The 6177-nt window shown below is 41.2% G+C and overlaps 1 pseudogene; it reads left to right on the top strand.

Moving 5' to 3' along the window:
* Positions 1-1718: 1718 nt before the first annotated feature.
* Positions 1719-2849, top strand: LOC139477075 (uncharacterized; annotated as a pseudogene).
* The last annotated feature ends 3328 nt before the right edge of the window (positions 2850-6177 follow it).

Here is a 6177-nt window from a genome sequence, read left to right as displayed (position 1 = left end):
TCCACGCAGTAGTATCAGAGGGAACACTGGACACCAGAGTCTGTTCCCTATCTCATCATTACCTGGCATGCAGTAGTGTAACGTCCACGCATTAGTATCAGAGGGAACACTGGACACCAGAGCCTGTTCCCTATCTCATCATTACCTGGCATGCAGTAGTGTAACGTCCACGCAGTAGTATCAGAGGGAACACTGGACACCAGAGTCTGTTCCCTATCTCATCATTACCTGGCATGCAGTAGTGTAACGTCCACGCAGTAGTATCAGAGGGAACACTGGACACCAGAGTCTGTTCCCTATCTCATCATTACCTGGCCTGCAGTAGTGTAACGTCCACGCAGTAGTATCAGAGGGAACACTGGACACCAGAGTCTGTTCCCTATCTCATCATTACCTGGCATGCAGTAGTGTAACGTCCACGCAGTAGTATCAGAGGGAACACTGGACACCAGAGTCTGTTCCCTATCTCATCATTACCTGGCATGCAGTAGTGTAACGTCCACGCAGTAGTATCAGAGGGAACACTGGACACTGATTGGATGTTCAGTGACACCCATCTACACATTCACCTCTGTAGCATTCGTTACACCAGTAAAGTATCATGTAAAGTAAATATTACAGCCTCTCTCTCTCCCTCTCTCGTATCGAGAGCGCCTGTATCATAACATCTTTTCTGGAATAAAAATGTAAGAACTATAATTGTTTAGTTGAGAGAGATCATAACCTGTTGTGGGTCTACGGGACGTTGCTGTTAAGGTAACCAATGGGTTATCACCATACCCAAGGATGACGTATGAATGACGCTGGATGTAGCACGAATGACACCCGTTGTAGATTGAATGACACTGAGTGTATTATGCATGTCATTGGATGTAGCATAAATGGTATTGGATTTAGCATGAATGACACTGACTGTAGCATGAATAACACTTAATATAACATTAATAACACTGGATGTAGCATGAATAACACTGGATGTAGCATGAATAACACTGGATGTAGCATGAATAACACTGGAAGTAGCATTATGACACTGATTGTAGCATGAATAACACTGGATGTAGCATGAATAACACTGGATGTAACATGAATGACAATGATTGTAGCATGAATAACACTGGATGTAGCATGAATAACACTGGATGTAACATTATGACACTGATTGTAGCATGAATAACACTGGATGTAGCATGAATAACACTGGATGTAACATGAATGACAATGATTATAGCATGAATAACACTGGATGTAGTATGAATGACACTGGCTGGAGCATGAATAACACTGAATGTAACATTAATGACACTGATTGTAGCATGAATGACACTGGATGTATCATGAATAACACTGGATATAGCATGAATAACACTGGATGTAACATTAATGACACTGATTGTAGCATGAATGACACTGGATGTAGCATGAATAACACTGGATGTAGCATGAATAACACTGGATGTAGCATGAATAACACTGGATGTAACATTAATGACACTGATTGTAGCATGAATGACAGTGGATGTAGCATGAATAACACTGGATGTAGCATGAATAACACTGGATGTAGCATTATGACACTGATTGTAGCATGAATGACAGTGGATGTAGCATGAATAACACGGGATGTAGCATGAATAAGACTGATTGTAGCATGAATGACACTGGATGTAGTATGAATGACACTGGCTGGAGCATGAATGGCACTGGATGTTGCATGAATGGCACTGGATCATACAATCATACCAAATACCAAATATGTATACACAAATATATCCCTGGTGCCTTTCTGTATACACAAATATACCCCAGGGGTCTGTCCGGATCCTGACTGTACACATAAATACAACCAAGGTGTCTAAATGTATGCATAAATATACCTCAGGTACCCAGCTGTATACATATATGATATACCCCAGGTGCGTGCCTGTATACATAAATATACCCCAGGTGCCTAGCTGTATACATACATAAATATACGTCAGGTACCTAGCTGTATACATACATAAATATACCCCAGGTGCCTAGCTGTATACATACATAAATATACCCCAGGTGCCTAGCTGTATACATACATGAATATACCCCAGGTACCTAGCTGTATACATACATAAATATACTCCAGGTGCCTAGCTGTATATATAAATATACCCCAGGTACCTAGCTGTATACATAAATATACCCCAGGTACCTAGCTGTATACATACATAAATATACCTCAGGTGCCTAGCTGTATACATACATAAATATACTCCAGGTGCCTAGCTGTATACATACATAAATATACCCCAGGTGCCTAGCTGTATACATACATAAATATACCCCAGGTGCCTAGCTGTATACATACATGAATATACCCCAGGTGCCTAGCTGTATACATACATAAATATACTCCAGGTACCTAGCTGTATACACACATAAATATACCCCAGATGCTTAGCTGTATGCATAAATATATCCTAGGTGCCTAGCTGTATACATAGATATACCCCAGGTGCTTAGCTGTATACATACATAAATATACCTCAGGTGCCTAGCTGTATACATACATAAATATACGTCAGGTGCCTAGCTGTATACATACATAAATATACCCCAGGTGCCTAGCTGTATACATACATGAATATACCCCAGGTGCCTAGCTGTATACATACATAAATATACTCCAGGTACCTAGCTGTATACACACATAAATATACCCCAGATGCTTAGCTGTATGCATAAATATATCCTAGGTGCCTAGCTGTATACATAAATATACCCCAGGTGCTTAGCTGTATGCATAAATATACCCCAGGTGCCTAGCTGTATACATAAATATACCCCAGGTATCTAGCTGTATACATACATAAATATACCCCAGGTGCCTAGCTGTATACATGCAAAGATATACCCCAGGTGCCTAGCTGTATACATACATAAATATACCCCAGGTGCCTAGCTGTATACATACATAAATATACCCCAGGTGCCTAGCTGTATACATAAATATACCCCAGGTACCTAGCTGTATACATACATAAATATAACCCAGGTGCCTAGCTGTCTACACACATAAATATAACCCAGGTGCCTAGCTGTATACATACATAAATAAGCACTTACATAATCTGACAGTCCCTTTGAAAGCCGAACTCATAATTCGAGAGATCCGGCTGTTGCCAAATCGATGGAATGACCGTGATACATACCGTATGATTTAAACGAGTCCTACAATAATATATTAATAGAAATACGATTATAAATACGATATAAACGAGTCGTACTGAAATATATTAATAGAAATACGGTTATAAATAAGATATTAACGAGTCGTACAGAAATATGTTAATGGAAATACGCTCATGAATACAATATAAACATGTCGTACAGAAATATATTAATAGAAATACGCTCATAAATACGATATAAACGAGTCGTACAGAAATATATTGATAGAAATACGCTCATAAATACGATATAAACGAGTGGTACAGAAATATATTAGTAGAAATGCGCTCATAAATACGATATACACGAGTCGTACAGAACTATAATAATAGAAATACGCTCATAAATACGATATAAACGAGTCCTACAGAAATAAGTTAACAGAAATACGCTCATGAATACGATATAAACGAGTCCTACAGAAATATATTAATAGAAAAACGCTCATAAATACGATATAAACGAGAAACATATTAGTATAAATACGCTTATAAATACGATATAAACGAGTCATACAGAAATATATTAATAGAAATACGCCCATAAATACAATATAAACGAGATATTCAGAAGTAGAACAAATACACAGAAGGCTTCTTTGATAGGCATTTAGAAGTTGGAGTACTAAGTAAGGATAATAATTTATGGATGAACAACTTCTTTGTTACAATTAAGAGCGACGTTGTAGGTTCCCTTGCTTGATAACGGTGATAGAACCTACACCGAAACGTCGCTCTTAACTGTAATAAAAAAGTTGTTCATGCATTCATTCTTATCCTTACATAGAATGCATTAAATACAAATACAATAATCTCCAATCATAATTAACCAGTTGAAACAGGCAGAACATACCATTAAGGGAACGAACATGTCCAGTCTGCCAGCCGTGTGACATAGGAGATGTGGGTAGCAGTCCTTCGTTTGAGAATGTCCACTCTGCTTGCCGTGTGACACAGGAGAAGTGGGTAGCAGTCCTTCGTTTGAGAATGTCCACTCTGCCAGCCGTGTGACACAGGAGATGTGGGTAGCAGTCCTTCGTTTGAGAATGTCCACTCTGCCTGCCGTGTGACACAGGAGATGTGGGTAGCAGTCCTTCGTTTGAGAATGTCCAGTCTGCCTGCCGTGTGATACAGGAGATGTGGGTAGCAGTCCTTCGTCTGAAAATGTCCAGTCTGCCAGCCGTGTGACACAGGAGATGAGGGTAGAAGTCCTTCGTCTGAAAATGTCCAGTCTGCCTGCCGTGTGACACAGGAGATGAGGGTAGCAGTCCTTCGTTTGAAAATGTCCAGTCTGCCTGCCGTGTGACACAGGAGATGTGGGTAGAAGTCCTTCGTTTGAAAATGTCCAGTCTGCCTGCCGTGTGACACAGGAGATGTGGGTAGAAGTCCTTCGTTTGAAAATGTCCAGTCTTCCTGCCGTGTGACACAGGAGATGTGGGTAGCAGTCCTTCATTTGAGAATGTCCAGTCTGCCTGCCGTGTGACACAGGAGATGTGGGTAGAAGTCCTTCGTTTGAAAATGTCCAGTCTTCCTATCGTGTGACACAGGAGAAGTGGGTAGCAGTCCTTCATTTGAGAATGTCCAGTCTGCCTGCCGTGTGACACAGGAGAAGTGGGTAGAAGTCCTTCGTTTGAAAATGTCCAGTCTGCCTGCCGTGTGACACAGGAGAAGTGGGTAGAAGTCCTTCGTTTGAGAATGTCCAGTCTTCCTGCCGTGTGACACAGGAGAAGTGGGTAGAAGTCCTTCGTTTGAAAATGTCCAGTCTGCCTGACGTGTGACACAGGAGAAGTGGGTAGAAGTCTTTCGTTTGAAAATGGGAGGAACAGCTGATTCGTATTCAACTATTATTACATTAGACCTGACATGTTTAAAATGAATTTACTTTTTAATAGCACCAGAAACATTGAAACTATATATATCCACCTTGCCAGTTTACGTGTGTATTGGAGTACGAGGTGACTAACGGGATCGGGTGGGTGGTCAGGCTCGCTGACATGGTTGATACATGTTATCGATTCCAATTGCGTGGATCGATGCTCATGATGTCAATCACTGGATTGTCTGGTTCAAACACGATTATTTACAGCCCGCCGTCATATAGCTGGAATATTTCTGAGTGTGGCGTTAAACAACAAACAAACAAACGTGTGTATTGTAATAGCAAATAAACTGAAAATAAATGACAATAAACTGTGACGTATGCAGCTATCATAAAAGTTCCAAGTCCTGTGATGGGTTTCGAACCCCGGACCTTCTGATCACAGGTCAGACACATGACCAAAGAGGCTAACCTCGTCAGCAAAGTGACAAGGTAAGGATGTCATCTGTAGGATGAATCCATGCTGTGCTTCTTGTTCATCAAAGTAGGCGCTCATGGAGGCCATGTAATAACATCTAATTTGGAGAGGGGGCACGGGTGGCCCAGTCGTCTAAGGCGCCGCGACTCGCTATGCAGAGTTGCGCCCTTTCCCACGCCAGAAACCTATGATTGTGGGTTCGGATCCCGGTTCGCCCCGAGTAGGTTTGTCAGCACCATACCCGTGCTCGTGGGTTTCACCGAAATGGTAAACGTCTGAGATCTGCATCAATTCCGGCTTTCCCCTTTATCATAATAGACCTAAATACCATGCAGACTTAAGTGTCATACACGTAAATGTTCGTAGTCTTGGGGATAAAGTATTATTTTAAACTCCGATTTTTAGTCGTTTGATTAAGATATTCGAAGCAATGATATACATATCCAGGTTTCCAATCGCCATTTAAAAAAGACAGAGAACACGTGGTAGCGGAGTTGCGGTTAACGGTAAAAATAATGTAATCTCTAAAACAAGCAGTTGGTCGCCGTCCTGTGAATGAACCAGTAAGACACCCTTCCCGGGTCTATCTGGTATCAAAATGTGCCGATCCCGTGTCGAAACTAAATACTTCCCTTCAATGACGTTGTGAGAGGGACCCTACCATGGAGAATCCG

Source organism: Haliotis cracherodii, unplaced genomic scaffold (assembly GCF_022045235.1).
Source record: "Haliotis cracherodii isolate W230 unplaced genomic scaffold, xgHalCrac1.p SCAF_31, whole genome shotgun sequence".
NCBI classification, from domain to species: domain Eukaryota; kingdom Metazoa; phylum Mollusca; class Gastropoda; order Lepetellida; family Haliotidae; genus Haliotis; species Haliotis cracherodii.
The sequence above is the reverse complement of the archived record's forward strand: the minus strand, read 5'-3'. Positions and strand labels throughout refer to the sequence as shown.